Source organism: Diceros bicornis, chromosome 2 (genome assembly GCF_020826845.1).
Source record: "Diceros bicornis minor isolate mBicDic1 chromosome 2, mDicBic1.mat.cur, whole genome shotgun sequence".
NCBI classification, from domain to species: Eukaryota; Metazoa; Chordata; class Mammalia; order Perissodactyla; family Rhinocerotidae; genus Diceros; species Diceros bicornis.
The window spans coordinates 93,442,389-93,468,676 of NC_080741.1; the positions used below are offsets into that span (position 1 = coordinate 93,442,389).

The 26,288-nt window shown below is 43.3% G+C and overlaps 1 protein-coding gene across 2 annotated transcripts in view; it reads left to right on the forward strand.

The window, feature by feature from the left end:
* The window catches only part of RAB7A (RAB7A, member RAS oncogene family), a 112,462-nt gene that overhangs the window by 43,644 nt on the left and 42,530 nt on the right, over positions 1-26,288 (forward strand). Inside the window, exon 1 of one of the 2 annotated variants that reach the window (XM_058567062.1) lies at positions 8,378-8,559. The exons of the other annotated variant lie outside the window; for it this stretch is intronic. The gene's annotated coding sequence lies outside the window, so the exon portion shown is untranslated. Of the gene's footprint in view, positions 1-8,377; positions 8,560-26,288 lie in introns of those variants that run through there. 2 annotated transcript variants of the gene reach the window in all.

The window sequence follows — 26,288 nt, forward strand, 5'->3', positions numbered from 1 at the left end:
CTTCCGGAGTGACTGCGGTGACCTGTTGGCTCTCATGTTACCACCTTGCCTTTCACAAGGTTATTTGACCTTCTCATCCATCCTAGGCTGTCAGTGGGGTAGAAATTGTCGTTTTCATTCCACAGAAGAGGAAACCGAGGCTGAGTTTTCATCAGGTCTCTTTTGGATGCAAGTGACAAAAATCTAACTTGAATGGCCTTGTCTTCACTTGGCTCCCTAGAAAACGGAGCCTGAGATGAAGCTTAACACGCTGCCACTTGATTGTGGAGTTCAATACCTGGGCAGCAAGGGTTGAGGAAAAAGAGGAGGGAGGACAGGCCAGAGGGGAGAAGGGAAAGCAGATACAAGGTAGTGTGTGATCACAGTGGCCCCAGCGTCACTGCAAACCCAGCTGCCTATTGGGTCTTATGCAGGACGGCCACATCGATATAGAAGGCCCAGTTAAAGCTGAATTCCACAGGAACACACTGTTTTAGTACGAGTATTTTTTTTTTTTTTTTTTTTGTGTGAGGAGATCAGCCCTGAGCTAACATCCGCCAATCCTCCTCTTTTTTTGCTGAGGAAGACGGCCCTGGGCTAACATCTGTGCCTCTTCCTCCACTTTATATGGGATGCCGCCACAGCATGGCTTACCAAGCAGTGCGTCGGTGCGCGCCCGGGATCCGAACCAGCGAACCCCGGGCCGCCGCAGCGGAGCGCGCGCACTTAACCGCTTGTGCCACCGGGCCGGCCCGTTAGTACGAGTATTTTTATTTTCTGATTCTGACAACTTTAGTCCCATGAGATGTCTCCAGGGCGGCCATGTGGAACAGTCCATGGGGGAAAGGGAAAAGCAGAGACTTTACCTGTCAGCTCCTCCCCAAATCCTGAGACCCCTTGGTCACAGTTTACCTGTGGGGATGTTCACTCCCCCACATTTCTGGGCCCTATTCCGTGACTCTTCTGGGCAGTCACTAGGAGAGCCAAAGCCTTTGTGAGTCCAGTCAGGTAGGACCTGGGCCCTGAAGCTGTTGCAACTCCTGCTGAGACCAGCCCCTGGGTGAGGCTGTGACTTTCTCTTCAGCAAGTGGTCAAGGCTGGAGGGGGAGGTGGATAGGGCTGGGAATAGGGGGGAGGCAGGTGGATTCAGGCATCGCTGGATGCAAGTGCCCCACGTTGTATCACTAAGACGTGTCCCTCACCATCTCTGTTTTCCTCTGTTTTTACTTTAGCTTCACTCTCAGGCAGGCTCTGCCCTCAAGGAGACAAGAAGTCCCCCAGCAATTCTAGAGATGTCTTATTCTTTCTCCGTAGAGAAAAAGTCTTCTCTCTTCCAACAGATATGCCTCCTTATATCCCCCAAAAGACCCCGACTTGAGAGTTATTGGCCCTAATTGCCCTGGAGCTGGTCAAGTGCCCACCCCTGAAAGGGACAGTGTGGGCAGAGGGCTGCAGTGCAGCTTTGTGGGCAGGAAGGCTCTGGAAAGCAGCCTGTGGCTAGAGTTGTGGGAAGAGGAAAAGGATCTAGCATGATGTGTGGTTGTCTTTTTGTGGGTGCTCCCCTGGCCACACACACAAACACACACAACTGGGACCTTCTGGAGCACAGGGACTGTGGCTGGTTAATCTCTGTGTCCCTTGGGTTGTCCTGGAAACTGAAGACTAATTCCTTTTGAATGAATGAATGAACAAACCTTTGTTTCTTTTTCCATATCTAGCATAAAAGTGCCTGAAGTCACCACCTGAGGTTTATCTCACCTAACAACTGACATGTAAGTTCAATCATTCCCCTAGATGTGATGGAGTACTTTGTAAATCACTTTCATGTCTGATTCCCACAACAGCTCAGAAAATTGGGGTTATTAACATCACTTTACAATGAGGAAATTGCGGCCTGAAAGTGAGTTGCTCAAAGGCACAGGGGCTCAGGCTGGGTGCTGGGGGTCGGGAGAAGTACCAAGAAGGGAAGACTAGAGTGGGCATGGAGGGACAGACAGCCAGTGACTCCTGGATTAATAAAAACTGCTAAGGGAGGAACCCTTGGGCAAAACTGGCCATGTTTAAATAGCAAGCCCAGGAGAACTTCATAAATCATACAAAGCTCTGTCAAAGAGAATAATTAAACATTTTACTCTGCTTTGACTTGTTCAGTCATGTGGTGAGATTTGTCAATACCCAGTGGGGTGCTAGGGACATTGAGGCAGATCAGAGCAGGTGCTGGTCCTTGAGGAGCCCCCTAGTCTAGACGAGAAACAGGTGAATAAGCAGATATCAAGCAAGCAGTGTCATGGGGCTGTGTCGGGGGCCCAGGGTTATGGGGTTCACCGTGGGAACAGGATAAGAGAGGGTGCAGCCAGGAAAGGCACTGAAGTGCAAGAGACTTGTGAAGGGAAACGCATTTCACCATGGACACGCACGCACACTCTCTGCTTAGAACCTTTCAGGGCTTCTCATCACACGTGATATATATGTCAAAGGCCTCACCATGACCTTTGAGACCCCATACAGCAATCACATTGTTTATACTCTGAAAATCGTGCTGGGCAGCAGGCATTGGGGTAGCTCATGTATGGGGTCACTGGTTTGCTGATCCTGTTGGCTTGGGGTAGCACCCAGACCCACATCCCCTCCAACCGCCATCAGATCTCCCCCTTCAGCTTCTCTGAATCTTGGGCCGAGCATTTGGGCAGCTCTGTGGTGAAGGGCACCAGGTTCTGTGCTGCAGGTCACCCACACATGGCACTGAAGTTGGAGGTGGTGAGAGAGAGACGTGTGTTCCAATTGGTCCTCGTGGGTTCTAGTTATCCTCAGGGGGTCCAGTGTGTCACTGTTCTTATCCACATCTGGCTTTTATTCCTGACTGTTGGTCTAGCTGACCTGTGGTAGCTGATGTTGGGCTCAATGCTGGACGCAGAAACAACAGCCTGCATAGACTTTCTACCAACTCTGACAATTGTGTAAGGTCTAACCCCTACCATTAATTTCTTATTCTAACTTCTCTGATTAAATCTTAACTGATATATTAGATAACCATATTTTTTATTTGCTGAAGTATGTTCTTATTCCACACTCACTTTTTTATTTTTCAAAAAAAGGAATGTATGGTATATACTTTTCTGTATCGTGCTTTATCACTTAATAATATGTCTTGGAGATATTTCCATATCAATATATGGAGAATTCTCTCATTCTTCTTCTTCTTCTTCTTTTTTTTTTGGTGAGGAAGATTGGCCCTGAGCTAACATCTGTGCCCATCTTCCTCTACTTTATATGTGGGACGCCTGCCACAGCATGGCTTGATAAGCAGTGCATAGGTCTGTGCCCGGGATCCCAACCTGCGAACCCCGGGCCGCCAAAGCGGAGCATGTGAACTTAATCACTGTGCCACCAGGCCGGCCCCTCATTCTTTTTTTTTTATAGTTGCATAGTATTTCATTGACTGGATGTACCATACTTTAACCAGTTCCCCCTTGATGGAAATTTGAGTGAAATTCTCATCTGTGTATGTGTGTATGTGTGTGTTTACTTATATATTGCTTACCACACAAAGTAGTAAGGACCTTGAGAGCAGAGGCCTTATTCTTCTTGTGTCCTCAGCTCTAAGGTCTAGCACTTAATAGATTGTCAGTAAATAGTTTATTGAAAGAATAAAACACTTCTACACTTTCTCCATGGTTATCTTATTCACATCCATACCCATTACTACTCTCAAATCTCTATTTTCAGCCCAGGCTATTCCGAGTAACCCAAATACCCAGCTACCCCATCTCTGCCTCAACACAATATATCTAACTGCCTCCTCAACATCTCCACTTGGATATCCCTCAGAGGTCCTCTGAATCAGTATTTCCAGAACAGAACTCCTCATTCCTAACCTCCATCTACCTGCCCCTCCTTCTAAGTTCCAATTTTCTGTCTCTCCCTCTGACCACTCAAGCTCATCCAAACAGCACCAGATCCCATCCATGTCCCATTGATATGACAAGCTTTCATATTTGATGTGAGTTGTATGCATGGATCAATAAGTCACAACCCCTGCCATTCCCTCCCACCCCCCACCCACATCTGTTCTACTAAAGGTCTTTTATATAACTGTTCTCTTACGCTTTGTTTTGTGTAGGCCCCATTTTGGTTATCTATTGCTCTGTAACAAAGGAACCCAAAATGTAGTGGCTTAAAACAAAAACTTATTAGCATCTCTTGGTTCTGTGGGTTGACTGGACTCAATTGGGTAGTACTCACTTGAGGCCTCTTGTATGATTGCAGTCAGCTTTTAGTTGGGGCTGCAGTCATTTGAAATTTAACATGGCTCGACATACCAAATGGCTCAGTTACATGGCTGGCAGTTGATACTGGCTGCCTACTGCAGCTCAGCTGGGGCTGTTGATAAGAACACCTATACATAGTTTGGGCTTCTCACAGCATGGAGGCTGGTTTTTGAGGAGCTTCTACTACCTGAGCCGTTCAAGAGTTCTGGGCAAAAGCTGTAAGGCTTCTTATGATCTAGCAGTAGAAGTCATAGGATATCACTTCTGCTACATGCTGATGGTGAAACAAGTCAGTAAGGCCAACCCAAATTCAAAAGGAAGAGAAGTAGATTCTACATCTCATAGGAAGGAGGAGCAAAGAATTTACTGCCGGGCCGGCCCCGTGGCTTAGCGGTTAAGTGCACGTGCTCCACTGCTGGTGGCCCGGGTTTGGATCCTGGGCGCGCACCGATGCACCGCTTCTCCGGCCATGCTGAGGCCGAGTCCCACATACAGCAACTAGAAGGATGTGCAACTATGACATACAACTATCTACTGGGGCTTTGGGGGAAAAAAATAAATTAATTAATTAATAAAAAAAAAAAAAGAATTTACTGCCATCTTTAATGTACCATAGTCCACCTTCTGGACACAAATGATTTATATTTCTCCCATGTGCAAAATATACTCACCTCCTCCCAAGGACCCTAAAAGTCTCATCCCAATACATCATTGGCTCATAATGGATCTTGTCATGTAAATCAGGTCCAGGTACCCATGAGGCTCTTCAGCTATGATTTCTCAAAAACAGCTTCTTGAGTACCGTTTCTCTCTTTTTTTTTTTTATACTTTGTTTTTTCTTTTGGTGAGGAAGCTTGGCCCTGAGCTAACATCTGCTGCCAATCTTCCTCTTTTTTTTTTTTCCTAAGGAAGATTGGCTGTGAGCTAACATCGTGCCCATCTTCCTCTATTTTGTATGTGGGACACTGCCACAGCATGGCTTGATGAGCAGTGCATGAGTCTGTGCCCAGGATTCAAACCTGCGAACCCTGGGCCACTGAAGCAGAGCACGTGAACGTAACCACTATGCTACCAGGCTGGCCCCTGAGTACTGTTTCTCTTGATCTAAAGATCTATGAGCTATAGACATATTTTCTGCTCTCCACAGACCCAACAAACAGAGTTGACAAGCATAAGATAACCAGAGCAGACACTTCTGTTCAAAAACAGGGAAAACAGGAGTGACATAGCTACCACTGGATCATAGCAATTCTGAAATCCAGTTAGGTACATGTTGCCAGTTCTTTGACTAGGGTCCAATCCTGTTCCCTGGGAATGATTCTCTGCAGCTTTTGACTCCACCTTCTTGGCTCATGGGTTTCTTCTGAAGTTGTCCTTTCTTTTCCATAAGAAATATCCCATGGGGGCCAGCCCGGTGGCACAAGCGGTTAAGTGCACGTGCTCTGCTTCGGCGGCCCAGGGTTCACAGGTTCAGATCCCGGGCGCGCACCAACGCACCGCTTGTCAAGCCATGCTGTGGTGGCGTCCCATATAAAGTAGAGGAAGATGGGCACGGATGTTAGCTCAGGGCCAGTCTTCCTTAGCAAAAAGAGGAGGACTGGCATCGGATGTTAGCTCAGGGCTGATCTTCCTCACACAAAAAAAGAAGTATCCCGTGATTGCATCTGAATAGCCTTCTCAGTCTGCTTAGAAGACTGGGGGCTCACGGGTCTCTTTTTATTTTTGTGCTCTGCCTTTTCTTGTGTTCTCTAGTTGCCACTTTATTTTCAAACCTAACATTTTGAATGGCTGCAGAATGGGGTAGAATTACTATAATTCTTGGCCTTTGAGACTATTTGCAATTTCCATTCCCCTAATACTCTGTAAATGGTACTCTTTGAGCACCCACTGTGCCCCAGCACTATTCTGGGAATCAGGGATATAGCAATGAATGAGACAGACAAAAATCCCTGCCCTTATGGAACTGCTTTTCAGTGGAGGAGATGGACAGTAAGCAAAGAAGCAATATAAAGAAACAAAAAAGCAGGAAGGGAGATAGGAAGTGGGTGTTTTGTGTCTAGTGGTGATAGGAAGGGGGATTTCAGTTTTAAATAGGGAAGGCCATTGTCACTGAGAAGATGACATTTCAGTCAAGATCTGAGGAAAGTGAGGGAGTGGCCACACAGATATCTGAGGGAAGACAGAAAGAAATAAAACTGCAAAGATCAGAGTTAGATGGGTGCCTTCTCTTTTCTTAAACTAGTATAGTTTGAGCAGACTGATCAGAGGGGACATTAGAAGGAGACGAGGTCAGAGAGGTATTTGGGGGTCAGAGGGGGTAGGACCTTTTGCTTATAAAGCCTTTAGTTTTTACTCTGACCTATGGAAAGAGTTTGAGCAGGAGAATGACATGGTTTGACATTGTTATAGAATTACTCTGGCTGCTTTGTTGAGAATTGATAGGAGATGAGGTGGGAGCAGGAAACCAAGGTTGTTGCAATAACCCAGGTGAGGAGTGATGGAGGTTCAGACCAGGTGCTAGTGGCAGAGATAGTAAGAAGTCACATTCTGGATATCTTTTCAAGGCTATGGATGAGGGGTACAAGAAATAGAGAGGGGAGCTAAATTAGTTTCCTGGGACTGCTGTAACAAATCACCTGGTGACTTAAAGCAACAGAAATGTATTCTCTCAAATATGTCTGAAATCCAAAAGTCTAAAATCAAAGTGTCCCAGCCCCCGCCATCCCCCACCCCCTTTTCTTTCCTTCAGTTTCTGGTGTTTGTCAGCCTTCTTTGGCTTGTGGCTACTCACTCCAACCTCTCACTTCTTCTTTACATGGACTTCTCTTCTTTGTGTGTTTGTGCTCTGTGTATCTCTTATGAGGACACTTGTCATTGGATTTAGGGCCCTCCTGGATAATCCAGGAGGATCTCATTTCGAGATCCTTAATTACATCTGCAAATGCTTTTTTCCCAAATCAGGTCACATCCACAGGTTCCAGCATGTGGACATATCTTTTGGGGGTCACTATTCAGCCCACTACAGGAGTCAAGAATGATTCCAAAGTTTTTAGACCAAGCAACTGAAAGAATGAAGTTTGCGTGAACCAAGATAGGAAAAGACTATGAGAAGAACGTGTTATTAAAGATGGAGATAAAGTTCTGAGTTGATCTTAATGTGTTCAGATGGGGCTAGTGCTTGGTACCCTGGCCCACCCTCCTAAGAGCTCTACAGGGTACAACTTTATTGCATCTTTTTTGGTAGCAAGCTCAAGGGAGCCTTGAGCTCTTTTTACGTTTTCTTGGACTATCTCTTCCACCAAAGTGTTCTGGTTTTGTCTAAAGATCTAGCAGTGGAAGTCATAGGATATCACTTCTGCTACATTCTATTGGTCAAACAAGTCAGTAAGGCCAACCCAAATTCAAAAGGTGTCTCTATCACCCTGCTACACAATTGGTGCAGTAATTTGCAGTCTTTGCTAGAAAGATCACACACATTAGCATCAGACAGACCGTGGTTCACATCCCTGCACTACTACTTTGTGAGCTAGGTCAAATGATCTGTGCTGGGTCTCAGTTCCCTATTTGCAAAATGGTGAAAATAATCTTCCCTTAAGTGGTTAAAGTAAGGACAAATGGAGAAGATCCAAAGATGTAGTAGGGGTGCGCAGTAGGTGCTCAGTAAATACGGGTGCCCTTCCTCACCCTGCTGTAAGTTTGTCAAATAACCACTGTCTTGTCTCCCGCTACTAGAGATTTCTCTCTGGGAAAGCCCGTTCCTAGAGCAAGCTTTGTTGATCCTGAAGAGCTCGGGACACACAGTAGGACTACTTGGTTGACTGATCAGTGCCTTCCGGAGAGGGACACTACTGCAAGGACCAGTTTACCCTAGTCCTCTCTCCCCTGGCATTCGTTATTCTGGGGAAACGGATGGCTAAGGCATGGGCTTGTGGATTCAACATGGCGCCGTCCTGCTCCCTGTACGAGCCTCAAAGATGGCGACCACCACTGGAGGCAGACATGTTTGTACCACGTGATCCGGGCCCTGGCCGGAGGCGGCCGGAACGTGACGCAAGGCTGAGGCGGGGCTCCTCCCCCGCACCCTTGGCGTCGAACGTCTCGTGACAGGTACTTCCGCTCGGGGCGGCGGCGGTGGCGGAAGTGGGAGCGGGGCTGGAGTCTTGGCCGTAAAGCCCGAGGCGGCGGGTTTGGAGAGCGGTGAGGAGAGCGCTGCGCCCGGAACTTGGACTTCTCTGCCCTTGTCCTTTTTTGCCTCTCCTCGGCGGGAGCCCTCGCGACGCGCCCGGCCCGGAGCCCCAGCGGAGCGGCCGCGGTGAGCAGCGGGCCCAGCCCGGCCCCATCCCCCTCCCCGGCCCTCGGTCGCCGGGCCTCTCGCCGTCCCCATCTCGGGCAAGTGCCGGGCCTAGCGTAGGCCTCGCGGGGAAAGGCTGCGTCGCTCGGGGCCCGGGAGCAGGCCCGGACCGCGCCCGGCTGGGAGAGGTCAGAGGTCGTCTAGTGTGACCTCTGGCCGGGGTGCCGACCCCGGCCGGCGGCCGCGGACGCCTTGGTTATTGGTGGCGTGAGGCAGGGAGACCCGGGAGGGGTTCCTGACTTGGGCGGCCGCTGGGCCCTGTACCTCGCGCGGCGGTACGCGCTCGCCGGGGGTGGCGGGGCCGAGCACGCGGGCGTCGGGAGCGGGTGTTCCTTTCTCTTGAGCGGGACAGCCGGCCCTGATCATGGAGAGGCCCCCCGGCGGCCACCGAAGGAGGCGGTGAGGCGGGTCACGTGCACCTGTGCGACGCTCTGGCTTTCCGTCCCGAACGTGTCATGGTAAATCCTGGAAGAGAAGTTTCCCAAGTTCTTGGGGGAAAGATGGTGGTTGCCGGTAGAGCTGTGTTTGCACTGCGACCGCGTAGGGGGCTTCTTAACTGCGTTCTCTTCAGGCTTGATACGTGATGGTTTGTACAAGTGGGAAAACAGAAAATAGCAGACATTTGAGCGCTTGTTGTATGCTGGGCAGCGTGGCAAGACCTTTACACAGATTATTTTGTTTCATTCTCAGAACACCTCTCTGAAGTACCGTGATTATGCCCATTTATAGATGGGGAAATCAAAGAACGGAGAGGTGGTCTTTTGTCCAAGGTCACACAGCTAGTAAGTTATGGAGCAGAGATTCAAGCCCAGGCAGTCGGACTCCAGAGCGCTGTACTCAGCATCTGGGTTGTACTGCTTTCAGATGCCCCTGAAGCTTGTGATTTATCTTTCACCACCTGGTGTCTCCGCCTCTTTTTTTTTTTTTTTTTTTTTTTTTTAGTGATGTCGTTCGGAAGCCTCGTCTGGTAACATTAGTTCTACCTTCAAGCCATGAGGTATTCCGTTTGCGAGTGTGACCTTTAACACACCTGCTGCCAGTAAACTAGGAGTTCTGTAACTCTAGCAAAATACTTAATTGAGGTTTGAAAAATTTTGTTGTTTAAATCTTTTGTCAAGTGAATTAGGCCTGGCAGTCCTGCCACGTGAACCTTTCTTGGAACTTGAGTACATGGGTGTCCAGCCAGTTGTTTCGGTCTTGTTGAAAATACTATGTCTTGTGTTTGGATTCCAAAAGAACAGGCTCTTGTCTCTTCCTTGTGACTTAAGCAGCTGATTAGCCGCATGACTTCTCGTCCATGGATTAATAAAGTCTCATATTAGTGTGTTTCCTTCTTCCGATTTGGGAAGAGTTTATTCAGATTTGAGTCTAAGATCAGGAAAGTGAGTTGTGAGTACTTCTGAAGATACTGTCCAAGTTAAAGCTTAGTGCTCACAACTCTGTTGTATTGTAATTTTTTTTTCTTTTTTTTTAAACTTTCCTACCTAGTTTGATATATTTAAGTGAGTAATAAGTATGGTAGCCTTAATTAATGTTTTGAGTTTACGGGAGAGTAATGATGAGCGCTTTTTCATTCGTTCCTCAAATGTTTTGAGTATCTACTGTGTATCAAGCATTGTTGGATATTGACTCAGGGACATAGGCATGGTTCCTGTCCTTAAGGAATTTAAAAACGGTGAGTGATCGCGGCCAGGAATTCTTTTGTGGAGTGGCTTGGTGGTAGAACTTGAGGCATTTGGAAAGAAGAGTTATTTCTGCAAGTGAATCCATAGCAATCCAGATAGTCTGGTGCTCTGCCTAACTGAAGGCTTTGTTCATTTTAACAATAGCATTTGTGTGGTTTGCTCTTGGAGAGAGTACAGAAGATAAGGTTACAGTTTTTAATTCATCATGCGTTTTGAAGAGTAACCTTCCACACTAGTTTCTCCTTTTGCTCTAGTGGTGTTTTTTTGTTCACTCAGAAGGGAGTTCATATCACTGCCGTGTTACACTGCACACGTTAGCTGTTGCAGTGCTCTTGGAGCCAATGCGCATTGGGCATGCTGGATTTTTTGTTTGTGGTACAAGTGCATGAGTAAACAAATGGGTGCAAGGTAGGAGAAGGCACTCTAAAAGTAGGTTTATTAGTATATCCCTCCAGATAATTGTTAGCAAACCACTTGGGGCAACTTTTTTGTGTGTGTGCCAACTGTACCCAAGCCCTTGCTAAAAAAACAAAATTCAGCTAAGTTTTAAAGATCTTACTGACTTTATTGAATGATTCATGAATTGGACAGCATCACGTCTAGCAGAGAGAAAGGAGCTCTGAGGAGCTGTACAAAATGAAAGGCTTTTATAGGCAGAAGCGAGTGGTACAAGGAAGTTGTACTAGTAAAACATGGATTGGTTGTAGCAAAGTGACTGTCTTCTGGGGAACGGCAGGGATCTCTCAGGCAGGTGACCTCATTAGTGCTGGCCAGGTGGTTCCTGACTGGTTTAAGATTCCATTTGGGAGAGGTGAAACTGTAATTAAGTATCAGTTTGATGACATGGGGCTTAGCATAAGTGACTCCATTTTGGGGCCTGTTGTCTTATTTTTAACACCTCCAAACTCCATAATCAAAGAGCATTGCTTTGTAGTAAAGTGTGCCTTTGAATCTGATTTCTGACCCTACCGCCAAGTGAAACAAAAAAGTTTTGATTATTTGATTAGCTTTTAATAAATCTCCAAAGAGATCTGTACTAATAACATTTTTGCCTGTATATTTAGCATTATATATGCAAAGCTGTAGCAAACCCAGACCACATACTTGTGACATCTGTCTCATGCAGTGTTGCTCTCTGAGATTTGACGTAAATATTTACCATTATTCCTATGATAAATTGTCTAACTCTCCATCTCTATAATTCAACAAACATGGCTGAGAAGGATTTGACCAAATATTGGACTGGGAGCTATAGGCAAGGTTTTCTGGGGAAGTAAGGAGGAGTCATCCTCCTGAGTAAGGCTAAACAGTGGTTCCACTTGGTGCTGATGTCATCCTCTGAAGGAGACTGAAGCTCTAAAAATTAACTGCCTCCCTCCGCCCCCCATTTTGCAGCTACTGGCTTTCTGCTGACTCTTATCCCCAATGTAAGATTCCCCTTGTAGTCTCAGGTATCCATTCCTATGTGTTATCCAACACATACCTGTGAATGCCATCTAATAGATCTCTATGCTTCTCTGTCTACAGTTTGCTGCAGAAATATTTTGTTATGTGTTGATCTCTTCAGTTATTTGTCCTCACATCTGCCCTCTATTTTCTGCTTTTTCCTTCCCACATGTGGCATTAAACGCAAAAATAGTTTGCATTTATGTTTTCATACTTCTTAATGGTGATTGTGGTCAGTATGATTTGTGAATCAAAGCTAAAAGTGGTGTGGTGGGTGAAATCAGAACAGGCTTTTTAGCAATGTTTCGGACTAGTTTCAATTTTAGTACTCTGGCCTGTGATTTCAAAACAAATTTAAGAATAGCTACTTGCAAAATGTCCCTGTGGGGGAGAAAGAAAGCTTGGGAGTTGGTTCCAGTGGTGACATATAGAGTTACTGCCTTGTTCATTTGTCCAAAGATGCCGTACTTCATGCAGGGAACCTCCAGCCTCGCCTGGGGCTCTCTGTTTTGGTGACGTCATCACTGCCATGGAGATCAGTCTGACTGATTTCTGTTGTCGGTTTCCTGGTCGTCTAGGACTGTTTGCTGTTGGACAAAGCAAATGAGGAAGCATATTGAGGCCTGGGGACCTGGGCAGTATTAGGAATTCTGTAACCTTGCTTGTCTCTCCAATGGGCTTGCTGTTTGACTGCTGCCAGATACTGTGAAGGAGCTTCTCTGTGCTCTCCCACCCTTTCAAGTAAAGATGGCTTGTTTGCTTCTTACTACTGGCTTTCCTGGAGTTATCCAGCTCAGTTTGGGAATCCTTTAAAAATTACATCGTGAAGTAAACAGTTAGGTCGTTGGTTTCCAGTCTTCATATGCAATTTAATTTAAAAAATTTATTTCTATTTGATAAAGTTTTTAGTTTAAGTTATTTGAGAGTATACGTCAAAGCTACTATGAATTAACGTTTAAAAAACCTAGTCATAACAGCATAGACTTTATGAAAATTAGTGCCTCTTACGTATAGTAGTCAATTTACCAACAGTTCTCCATGCACTTAACAGATCTGGGGGCCCCTGAAATAACTCTGGGTCATCTGGGCAGCCCACAGGTTAAGAGCCACTCTTAAATCCTCTGATCTGTGCCATTCAGTTGATGGTTGTTAAAGAGTATTAATGTTTTGTAGAAACCTTCCTACAAATATTTGTCTTTAAATGCTTTTTAATATTTGTGTAGTGCTCACAGTTTACGTAGGGTTTCATTTGGTGCTCACAACTCTGTAGGCTTAGAGAGTAGCCATTTCTGTATTTCTGCCTGAGACAGCTAAGGCTGGGTGCTGAGGTGGCCCAACTACTAGAATGTTGGATCTAGCTCTGCTGAAACACAACTCACTGCCCTTTCTGATGCACCATCCTGCCTTTTTGATTATACATGATTGTTGTAAAAGCCTCAGCATTTGATGCCTTCTAAAATATTTCTTCTACTACCTTTTGTTTAAAATGACATTTCCCTTTTGTTGATTATTAAATGAATCAGATCTTTAAAAAAAAGAAAGAAAGCTAGGAAAATACATAAGTAAAAAGAAAAATTCAATTCATGGGGCCAGCCCCATGGCCCAGTGGTTAAGTTTGGTGCGCTCTACTTCGGCAGCCTGGGTTCAATTCCTGGGCGTGGACCTACACCACTCGGCGGCGGCCATGCTGAGGTGGTGACCCACATACAAAATAGAGGAAGATTGGCACAGATGTTAGCTCAGGGCTAATCTTCCTCAGGGGGAAAAAAAAAATTCAATTCACTGCCCAGAGGAAGACCAAAGTGTTAACTAGTGTTTTCTTCCTGTGAGTATATATAAAATATATAGCTTCCTTTAATGAAATGGAATAAAAAGAGTATGGTGTAAGAATTTAACTGTGGAGCTGACTGGACACTCTTGGATCCTTTGACCTGCGGGACCTCTCCTAATAAACACTCAATGATGGGAAGCTAGAGATCATCTCCTGGCGATCATGAGACTAGCTGTATTTTTCAAATGTTTAATGGCAGTAGATGAAGAACCTGATGCATCCAGTTCCAGAATAAGGTTTATTTCCCGTGTGACACCAGATAAGTAAAGTGTTACCTTTATTTTTAAGTGATTTGTCATTTCTCTATTTTAGTAAACTTTGAATTTAAAGTAGAACACACATACAGAAAAGTGCACGGATGAGGGAACAACTTGGAGAATTTTTGCAAACTCAGAAGCCGCCTTGTTCCTCCTTCAAGTCATTATCACTCCTTCCTCCCAGGGTAATGAATCTGCTGATTTTTAACACTGTAGTTTAATTTTACCTGATTTACACTTTGTATAAATGGAATCATACACTGTGTACTTTTCTGTATCTGGTTTCTTTGACTCAATGTAGCTGGTGAGATTTTGTGTTGAGTGCAGTTGTAACTCTATTTTCATTGCTCAGTAGTATTCCATTATGTGATATACTGTATTTATTAACTTATTGATGGGCATTTGGGCAGCTTGTAGTTTATGGCTGTTACAGATAATGCTGCATGAATATTCTTGTGTCTGTCTTTTGATGAATATATGTAAACATTTCCATTAGGTTAATACTGAAGAGTGGGAAAGCTGACTTTTAGGGTATGTATCTGCATTCTTTTGCCAGGGCTGCTGTAACAAATACCACAGACTGGGTGGCTTAAACAACAGAAATTTATTTTCTCGTAATGCTGGAGGCTAGAAGTCTGAGATTAAGGTGTCAGCAGGGTTGGTTTCTTTAGAGGCCTCTCCTTGGCTTGTAGGGGACTATCTTTTCCCTGTGTCCTCACATGGTCTTTCTTCTGTACAGGTCTGTGTCCTAATTTCCTCTTCCTAAAAGAAAATATTGATTAGGGTCCACCCTCAAAACCTCATTTAACCTTAGTCACCTCCTTAAAGGCCCCACCTCCAAATACAGTCACGTTCTGAGGTACTGGGGGTTAGGACTTCAACATATGAATTTGAGGGGGACACAATTCAGCCCGCAACAGTATCTGTTACACTTTGGTAGATACTGCCAACTTTCCGAAGTTGTTGTACCAGTTTATACTCCCACCAGCAGTGTATGAGAGTTCCAAATATTCCACATATTTTGCTAACACTTGTTGTTTTCTATCTTTTTCATTTTTGCCCCTCTGGTGGGAGCCTGTTTCTTTATGGCCCCATTCAGTACTTCATGGGCAATCCTTGAGGGGGTGAGGAGGTTGTTTTCTGGAGCAAAATGTATCATAGTTTGGGACTACTTAAATCCGTTGGGGTTAGAAAATCCATAATGGCTGCAGTCTGGTGAGCAGTGATCACTCCATAGTTGCCTTTGAGGATTAGTTTTTGCATTTATAATTTGGACCCATTCCCGGTGGTGGAATTGGCCCAGAAGTGTCATCTGTGGAGTATAAATCGAGCCATAGTAGACAGTGCTTTCATTCAGACTCTTTGGTCTGCCATTTGAGTCCTTAAAATATTGGACTCCCTCATACATATGCTAGAACTAGGTCTGTTTTGCATGTTCTGACTGACCATTTAGATATTAGTTGGTGTTTGACTAACAGCTTTCTGGCAGAGTGATCTTGTGCTTTGTGCATCCACTGTAGGCCTTAGTTTGATTGGAATAATATTATGTGACTTTGCCACTCCCCCGCTCTAAGCTCCTTGAGGGCAAGGATGAATCATTATTCTAGGATGGATTTTGAAATATTACTCAGTCAACTGTTTTTTTTCTTTCCTCCTTTTTTTTTTTTTTGGTGAAGAACATTGGCCCTGAGCTAACACCTGTTGGCAGTCTTCCTCTTTTTTTTATTTTATTTTATTTTTATTGATGTTTTAATAGTTTTTAACATTGTGAAATTTTGGGTTATACATTTTTGTTTGTCCATCACCATATATGTGTCTCCCTTCACCCTTTGTGCCCATCCCCCACCCCCATTGCCCCTGGTAACCACAATACAGTTTTCTCTGTCCGTGTGTTGGTTTATATTCCACATATGAGTGAGAGCATACAGTGTTTCTCTTTCTCTTTCTGGCTTACTTAACATAATACCTTCCAGGCCCATCCATGTTGTTGCAAATGGGACGATTTTGTTTATTTTTGTGGCTGAGTAGTAGTCCATTGTGTATATATATACCACATCTTCTTGATCCAATCATCAGTTGAAGGACACTTAGGTTGCTTCCACTTCTTGGCTATAGTGAATAATGCTGCAGTGAACATAGGGGTGCATAAGCCTCTTTGGATTGTTGATTTCAGGTTCGTTAGATAGATTCCCAGTAGTGGGATAGCTGGATCATAGGTTATTTCTATTTTTAATTCTTTGAGGACTCTCCATACCGTTTTCCATAGAGGTTGCACCAGTTTGCATTCCCACCAGCTGTGTATGAGGGTTCCTGTTTCTCCACATCCTCTCCAACATTTGTTGTTTTTTGTCTTGGTGATTATAGTCCTTCTAATGGGCGTGAGGTGATATCTTAGTGTTGTTTTGATTTGCATTTCCCTGATGATTAGTGATGTTGAACATCTTTTCATGTGCCTATTGGCCATCTGTATATCTTCTTTGGAGAAGTGTCTGTTCGTTTCCTCTGCCCATTTTTTGATCGGGTTTGTTTTTTTGTTGTTCAGTTGTATGAGTTCTTTATATATTATGGAGATCAACCCCTTGTCAGATGTATGTTTTGAAAATATTCTCTCCCAGCTGGTGGGTTGTCTCCTCATCTTGATTCTGGTTTCGTTTGTCTTGTAGAAGCTCTTTAATCTGATAAAGTCCCACTTGCTTATTTTTTCTTTAGTTTCCCTAGTCTGGGTAGGCATGTCATCTGAAAAGATTCCTTTATGACCAATGTAAAATAGTGTGTTGCCTATATTTTCTTCTATGAGTTTTATAGTTTCAGGTCTCACCTTCAGGTCTTTGATCCATTTTGAGTTAATTTTTGTGAATGGCAATAGCAGATGGTCCACTTTCATTCTTTTGCATGTGGCTGTCCAGTTTTCCCAACACCATTTATTGGAGAGACTTTCCTTTCTCCATTGTATGTTCTTAGCTCCTTTGTCGAAAATTAGCTGTCTGTGTATGTGTGGTTTTATTTCTGGGCTTTCAATTCTGTTCCATTGATCTGTGTGTCTGTTTTTGTACCAGTACCATGCTTGTTTTGATTACTATTGCTTTGTAGTATGTTTTGAAGTCAGGGATTGTGATGCCTCCAGCTTTGTTCTTTTTTCTTAGGATTTCTTTAGCTATTCAGGGTCTTTTGTTGCCCCACATGAATTTTAGTATTCTTTTTTCTATTTCCGTGAAGAACGTCATTGGGATTCTGATTGGGATTGCATTGAATCTGTAGGTTGCTTTAGGTAATATAGACATTTTAACTATGTTTATTCTTCCAATCCATGTGCATGGGATCTCTTTCCATTTCTTTATGTCATCATCGACTTCTTTCAATAATGTCTTGTAGTTCATTGTATAGGTCTTTCACCTCCTTGGTAAGATTTATTCCTAGATATTTCATTCTTTTTGATGCAGTTGTAAATGGTATTATCTTTTTGAGCTCTCTTTCTGTTAGTTCGTTGTTAGCTTACAGAAATGCACCTGATTTTTGTAGATTGATTTTGTACCTTGCGACTTTGCTGTAGTTGTTGATTATTTCTAATAGTTTTCCAATGGATTCTTTAGGGTTTTCTATATATAAAATCAATGTATCTGCAAATAGTGAGAGTTTCACTTCTTCGTTGCCTATTTGGATTCCTTTTATTCTTTTTTCTTGCCTAATTGCTCTGACCAAAACTTCCAGTACTATGTTGAATAGGAGTGGTGAGAGTGGGCAGCCCTGCCTGGTTCCTGTTCTCAGAGGAATGGCTTTCAGTTTTTCCCCGTTGAGTATGATGTTGGCTGTGGGTTTTTCATAAATAGCCTTTATTACGTTGAGATACTTTCCTTCTATTCCCATTTTGTTGAGAGTTTTAATCATAAATGGATGTTTTATCTTGTCAAATGCCTTCTCTGCGTCTATTGAGATGACCATGTGGTTTTTATTTTTTATTTTGTTGATGTGGTGTATCACGTTGATCGATTTGCGGATGTTGAACCATCCCTGCATCCCTGGTGTAAATCCCACTTGATCATGGTGTATGATCTTTTTAATGTATTGCTGTATTCGGTTTGCCAATATTTTGTTGAGGATTTTTGCATCTGTGTTCATCAGCGATATTGGCCTGTAATTTTCCTTCTTTGTATTGTCTTTGTCTGGCTTTGGTATCAGGGTGATGGTGGCCTCATAGAATGATTTAGGAAGTGTTCCATCTTCCTCTAATCTTTGGAATAGTTTGAGAAGGATGGGTATTAAATCTTCTTTGAATGTTTGGTAAAATTCACCAGAGAAGCCATCTGGTCTTGGACTTTTATTTTTTGGGAGGTTTTTGATTACTATTTCAGTCTCTTTACTTGTGATTGGTCTATTCAGATTCTCCCTTTCTTCTTGGTTCAGTTTTGGGAGATTGTATGAGTCTAAGAATCTATCCATTTCTTCTAGATTGTCCGCCAGTCTTCCTCTTTTTGCTTGAGGAACAGTGGCCCTGACCTAACATCCATGCCCTTCTTCCTCTCTTTTGTGTGCAGGATGCCGCCACAGCATGGCTTGATGAGTGGTGTAGGTCTGCACCCGGGATCTGAACCTGCGAACCTGGGCTGCCAAAGTAGAGCGCGCTGAAGTTAATCACTACGCCGCCAGGCCAGCCCCTTACTCAGTAAACTTAAAAAAAATTTTCAGTTCTAACTTTGCACAGGACGTTACTATTTGTAGCATGTAAGTTATGTTTCTGGGCCAGTGATTAATACGTATAGCTTTCGTGAATGATACACTATGGGTTCTGTGTTCATTTGACAGATTTTTCTTGTTTACTATAAGGAAGCAGCTGGTAGCTGTGGGGAGTATAGAATAAAGAGCACTGGAGGTTTAGGAATATGGTCGTGTGTGGCTTAATGACAGGGCTACGTCCTGAGAAATGCGTCGTTAGGTGATTTTGTTGTTGTGTGACCATGATGGAGTGTACTTACAGAAACCTAGAAGGTATAGCCTACTACATACGTAGGCTGCGTGGTACTAATCTTATGGGACCACCGTTGTGTATGCGTTCTGTTGTTGACCAAAACATTGTTGTATGGTGCATGACTGTAATTGTAAAAACAAGGCAGACGAGAGTTATAAAAATAGCTTAAAGAAAATGCTGGAGGTGTTCAATGGCTGGGTTAGATGGGTGCTGAGTAGATTGTTGAATAAATTGATATGGAGAGGAAACTTGGGAAAGCCATTATAGTTGGAGGGAATGGCATAAGCAAGTGAATGAAGGTAAGGAAATGGTAAGGCAGACGGAGGGACTGCGGTATCCTATTTGGGAATAACTGGCCAGACTTGGGGATGGGGAGGCACTCCAATGCCATGTTGAAGGGTTTATGTTTAACAAAGTGATACATCAGTGGATAAATGCTAGGATAGGGCATAATCCTCTTACTTGAATGTCACAACGCTATTGAACAAGGCAGGTGGTACCCCAATTATGGATGAGGAATGACTTTGCTGTTATAACGTACCTAAAGAAATAGACAGTAAGAGATTAGTGAGGCTAGGACTGAAATACAAATGTTGTGCTTGAACCTTCAAAGAGGTGCTTCCTCAGAAGTTCCTTTAGCATAGGTTAAAAGTAGGAGCTGAGGGGCCAACCCCGTGGCGTAGCGGTTAAGTGTGTGTACTCCGCTGCTGACGGCCTGGGTTTGGATCCCGGGCGCTCACCGATGCACTGCTTGTCAGGCCATACTGTGGAGGTGTCCCACATAAAGTGGAGGAAGATGGGCACAGATGTTAGCCCAGGGCCAGTCTTCCTCAGCAAAAAGAGGAGGATTGGCGTGGATGTTAGCTCAGGGCTGATCTTCCTCACCAAAACAAAAATGTAGGAGCTGGTTTGGTGGGATGGGGTGGAGAAAGAGAACAGTTAGTTTGGTTTTCCTGTTTAGCCAGCCAGCCCATTGTGGACTCCTCTTAGCGATTTATGGGCAATCTGTTTTACTGGGTAAATGCCTGAGATAATCTAGGGTTGATAGCAGAAGCTTTGAGCTATTGAAAATAGTTCTGTGTAACCATCTGTTTCACTAGCTGTTTGCTTTCCAGTCTGTCTTACCACAAAAAAAAAAAAAAAAATAACGGCACCATCATCCTGGTCTCGTATTAAAGACTCTTAGCTCTTGGTTTGGCACCTGCATTTAACAAGTGTGAAAACAGTGGGAACATCATATCATATTCAAGAATCTGTTGATCTGGGCTGCAAAGTCCGCTTAACAAGCAAGAATTGCTTACCAAAGAACTTGCTTCTTTGTGAAAGTTGCCTTAGTTTTTTCCCTCCCCACATGAATGTGATACCTGGAACAAAGTATATATATAAACAATCTCTTACATTTTATAGAGCTCAACTGTTACCTTGTTTAAGCTTCACTTTAAAGTTCAAACTAAGCAGCATTTGACTTGTCACCATCTTTTTCAGATGAGGAAACAGCGTGAAAGGGACATGGTTGGTATCGTGGAGCCCCTGAATAGTGGGCCAGCACTAGCACTCGGTAGTCCAAGTTGGCGATGTTTCTTTAATCCTAACACTGGTGAGAAGAACAGCGTTTTCTATGGAAGAAAGCCCTTGTAAATTTTATTGTTCAGTTTTATTTAAGTGTTTTTTTTAAAGAAGGATGCTTAGACTCTTCTGTTTGTTTTGAAATGTAAATTTCCAGGTAGTGAATTTTCAAGCAGTATCAGACTGAATAGGCTAGGTTATTCTGTCATAACAAATAACTCAGAATGGCTGAAGACAACATAGGGTTATTTTCTGCTCATGCAGCATGTTCAGCATGGGTTTTCCAGGGGCTCTGCATCATTCTTAGTCCAGCTGCAGGAACAGACATGATAGGATAGGGAATATTGCTGGCTTTCTTGGCAAAGTGAAAAAGAGCTCTTGGAGGGTCTTGCTCCTGCAGTTAAATATCCCAGCCCAGAAATGACACATCACTTCTGCTTACAGCACACTGGCCAGAATGAGTCATACTGCACAAGAGGCCGAGAAGTGTGATTCTACTGTGGACTTATAAAGCACAGAGTTGGACATATTTGGGAAATGGTAGCAGTTTTACACTGGCTTGCTTTAATAGGTGATAGCTGTTGGGGGACAGAATGCCTCATTTGTAGATTCTTGTTCCAGGCAGCTGGTAATTTAAATGCTAAAAGGGATACCAAGTTGCCCATCATCTTCACTCACAAATCACCTTCCCATCCTAAGACATCTATTTCTTTTAAATGATAAGTGTGATAATCTCCATTCTTGTGCCTTGAAATAACCTTTGCATGAAGTAAGTATGAAAGAAATGATTGAGTCTGAGCCCTCCCTTGCCTTCTGCATTTTCAGTGTTGGAATCCTGTAGACTTACTAGATGTCTTTTTACTGATACCTCACCCCCACCACACACAGATCCTTGTTGTAAAGCGCCATCAGATATTGTAGTCTTAAAGTTCTCCTTGGGTCCTGTTGCTTCCCTGGCCACAGAACCCTATGTTTTTTTTATTGCCCTTGGTTGTGGCCCTCTGCAGACTGTCTCCAACTTGTCTTCCTGGCTTTGTCCTTCTTTTGATGCAGACCCTGTATTGCTCTACCACACCTTGTTCTCTGCTTCCTTCAACTTGGTTCCTGCCGTTTCTCTTCGTTTCTGTGTTCTGCTGTTGACATCCTGCCTTGACTCAGGTAGCACCAGCTCCATCTTTAAAGCTTTTCCTGGCCACCTCAGCCTGTACTATTCTCACCTTTCACAGAATCCCTGTGACTTGTCTTACCTACTCTAGGAGAGGGTCTTCAAAGTAGATCCTAGACTGATTTATCTGTTTTCTCCCAGAAGTTAACCATTTGAAAGAAAGAACTAAAAATATATTCCCCAAATGGCTTTTGATAGATACATATACACAACATCTGTTGTATTCTCAGGCTGGAAAAAAGAAATACCTCTGAATTCCTCACATTGTTTGAAATCAGTGGATCAGAAGCTAGGATTGTAGAGGCTTCCTTAAGCAGGGCCACAGTATGGCTCTCAAGTGAGTTTCTAAGCTTCGGTTTCCACTTCTGAAAAATGGGAGTAGTGAATTAGGTATCCTCAAGATCCTTTCATATTTTGACTTCTTTTTGGCTCTTGGTCATATTGCAGTGGCTTTTGCAATATCCTAACTGGCAAGATGACACCATCAGAAACTTAAAGGACCCTTTCAGCCATTTCAAAAGCTATCGCCTACACAGAGCCCTGTTCATTCACTTCTTTATGAGGGGCAAGGGTGACGTCACTGCTAGGTGGCTAGATTTTTCCTAAAGTGGACTGGTTTCCAAATTACAGAAGCAGTATAGAAGTTTTAAAGTGAATAGTTCTCTATCATCCTTCCAGATAATTTGGTGACTATACTTTCAAATCTATATTTTTATATTTAAATGAGATCATACAGTACATACTCTTCTGTAACTTGCTTTTTAAAAATTTCACTATATGTACTAGACACCTTTTCTTGTCAGTACCTACTGTTTTTAATGGCTGTTTAAATTGCATTTACCATAGTTTAATCATCCTCTAAATGAACGTTTTAGTTACTTCCAACTTTTATTTTTTTCCTGTCTCTTTTTTTTGTGTGTGTGTGTGTGTGAGGAAGATCAGCCCAGAGCTAACATCCGATGCCAGTCCTCCTCTTTTTTGCTGAGGAATATTGGCCCTGGGCTAACATCCATGCCCATCTTCCTCCACTTTATATGGGACACCGCCACAGTGTGGCTTGACAAGTGGTGTGTCGGTGCACGCCTGGAATCCTAACCTGCAAACCCCGGGCTGCCAAAGCGGAACGCGTGCACTTAACCTAACGCCACCAGGCCAGCCCTGCCAACTTTTCTTTTTAGGAAAATTATTTAATCTTCATCTTTGTCCACTTATCTGACCATTTCCTTAAGATTTAGTACTTAAAATTTGGTATTCATTGCCCTCCTGCCTCCAGGAAGGCTATGTATTTAACATTTGTAGTTTGAGGATTCTGTTTATATAGTTGTCAGTTTTCTTAAAGGTTGCCAGTTTAACTAGTGGGAAAAATTTAAATGATGCCTCATTGTTTAACATTTCCATTTCTTTGATAAATAGATTAAGCTTTTAAAAAAAATGTTAGCCATTTTTTTTTCTTTTGTGAATTGGCTCTTGTTCTCTAAAACCCAAGTGAGGATTTTTTTACCTAAACCTTTTATGTAGCAAGAATATTGACCCTTTTTCATATTGTCAATATTCCTGGCTTATTTCTCTTGACTTGGTTTGATTGATGGTGTGTTTTTGTAGTGTAGAAATTTTTCTGTAGTCACATCTGTCAATTTGTTTTGTTTTCTGGGTTTCATATTATACTTAGGTCTTCCCCATCCCTAGGTCAGTGAATGTTTTTTTCTAGTACTTAGCACATTTGGAATTCTTCTGTATGATGTGATGTTAGAATCTTTTTCCAGATGCATAGTTGTCCCAGTATTTCATTGTATTGTCATCCTTTCCTCACTGACTAGAAATTTTTTTTTATCACACACTAATTTCCCACCTACTTGTGTCTTTTTTTAACTCTTCTGTTCCATTCTTTGTTTCTGGGACAGTACCACTGTCTTCTTATTTGCTTCTGCTTCGTAATGCATTTTGATAAGCTGGGCAATTTTCCACCTTTCATAGAACTCTGTTAAAGTTAGGATCAAATACATGTTTGCTTCTCGTTAAATTGATCCTCTTTCTACCCCTTGTCCTGGTCCCTTAGTCAGTTTGTCTGGCTGACTCATTCATCAAGAAATTTAGAGAAAGCCTTTCCTAAGGTACTCTGGCAGAGGAAGAAGCGCAGTCTACCTCCCTCCCTCCCTCCCCCCCCCCCCCCCCCCGCAGTGTATCTGGGACAAATACTGGGTAAGTGCTTATTCAGTTAGTAGGTTGTATTGAGCACCTACCATGTCCCAAGCCTTGAGCAACACAATAACTGTACCAGCAGTAGAAAACCCGGTTCCTGTCCCCCAAGGAGCCTTGGGTTTGGTGGGGCAATGGTACAAACGGTACGTACTTTTAATCCTTGTGTCCTGACTGCCTTGTGTAGTGGATTAAAAAATTACTTTGAAAAGCAAGTATTAGGTTTTAAATTATGTGAAGCTTTCAAGCATTTCATGTTTTGCCTTGGGTCTTTATTGCAGTATTTGAACATTCACAGTTACTTCATAATCTGTACTCTAGATGGATTTTTGCTGATAACTGTTCTTGTCTAACTTAGATTTCTTGTCTGAATTAGATTTCTTTGTCACTCCTCGTGGAGGGTTGTTAATAGCAGATTTCATAGGAATGTCCCAGGCTTGGCGTGCATTAAAAATGTTTTTTTCTTTTTATTAATCAATTGTAACAGATAAAGAGGGGGTAATTAATTTTCATAGATAAAGAGTAGACCATTGGGCCAGTCTTTATTTTCAGGGCTTTTGAAGGAATGTCAGCAGTCTGAATTGGGAACAACAGTTGCCTTTTAGACAGGAAAAAAGTATACTGCAGCCAATTCTTTTTTTTTTTCTTGCTTGTTATCTTCTAAAGGTGTTGCTAATCATTTCTGCGTGTTGTTATGTGAAATCTTGTCTGCATGTGACTGTTCAGCTGCCCCTGGCAAATGGCAGTCTTCTGTGGCTTGCAGTTCTATGAGCCCATAAAGTCACCTGGAATTGTGGAGCACCCACGATCTGCTGGGGGTAGGGAGGGAGTGCTGTCTCTGGGAAGAGGGGAACCTTGTGGCCAGGCTCCTCTTAGCCAAATGGAGAGGTGAGGCAGTATTACAAAGATTCGCCTTGTGTGTGGGGAGGATGGGGGCGGTGAGGAGGAACTTGTGTTGGCCAGCCCTATAGTGTACCCTTTCTCTGGGCAGATGGTGTACAGAGTTAGTGAATAACTTCACCTGTGGTTGTTCACAAGCCAAAATCAAACAGTGCATGTAAGAATCTGAGAAGTGAGTTGGTTTTTCCACTTCCCACTGCTTGAGAGAGAACACCACGTTCTACCCCTGGTGATACAGGGGAAGTGGAAAGGTAGTCAGTCAGACATGCAAGCACCCAAAGGATGCCTTGTGCTGGGTGCTATGCTAGGGAAATGCCAAAGGAGTAAGATAGTTCCTGTCCTAGAGGAATTTTTTTGTTTGGCTGTGTAACACGTGAAGAGCCACCTACAGAAGGGAATGATGTAGTATGAGAAAAGATTTGATAGTAGGCTTCTGGACAGGTATTCATTTTTTTGTCTGAATAGGTAACGATATACTTGATAAATCCACTTGTACAAAAGGAAACCTTGAAAACAAGTCTTTGTCCCACCTTACCTAGAGACAATGGTAACCTTATAAAATTGCTTGGTTTTGACCTGCAAAAATGACATTTTCATAGGATTCAACCTGATAAACACAATGGGAGCATAACTTGTTCTGTACCCTACTTGTAAAAAAAAAATCCTAACTGCATTTTAGAATGTTCACTAATAATAGATGTAAGTCTGCCTGGTATGTATTTATGTGTTTTGAATATGTGTTTTGAAGGAAGGGCAGAGGTTTTTTCCCCACTTGGGTTTTCTTGGCTGAGAGATGCATCAAGGGGAGAGAGGTGGACGTGTGACTTCCCAAATATGTTAATGTAGCATAACCTGGAAGCAGGCTGTCTAGATTCTTGGCAGTGATTGGTTTTAGATCATTGATTTGAGATGGTGATAGGCCTTGAAAATGAGAGGAAAGGACTGAATATAGTAAGAAAGCTAGCATGGTATGCAATACTACTCAGATGATTTCAAGTGTGGCGGGCTTTGCATTTTTCCAGTATGTTATTATTGAAGAGCCCAGGTAGGAAGTACTGTGATGTGGCTGAAAGCAAACAGTTTTGTGGTATTCTTATTTTCACATTAACCACATTTCCTCTTGATAATCTATCCATATTTACATATTTAAAGGGAAACGACAAGAAAATATGAAGGAGATTATTCTGGTTGAAAGGATTTACGACTAAAATAGCATGAGTATGATGTGTGCAAGCCTGGTGGCTCTGACTATAAAAGCAAGGAAGCCTATTTGACAGGTTTTGAACAGATGGGGAGTGGGGACGGGCAAGTACAGCAGAGTCGGTGAAAGAGGAAGCAGGGCTAACTGCTCCTGCAAAACAGAATTAACTGAAGATGCCTGGGCAGTTCTGGCATGGTGTGGTACCCTGGTTTGTATCAGTTTCTGGTGATACAGAATAGAAGTTCTCAACTTCCCCTGTTGCTTCTCACCAATGATCACGTCGTAGTCATGGCCACTGACTGGTCAGTTGTTGGTGTAGTTTGGCTGTTGTTGGAGGAAGAACTTGTTTGATGGGAATTGCTGACTGTTAATTTTCATCAGTGACATCAATTTGCCAAACATTGGAACTCCTGGCTTACACTGCTAATACAAATGAATTGCCTCAAACAAGGCATATTTTAGAGAGAGTAGGTTTCTGGA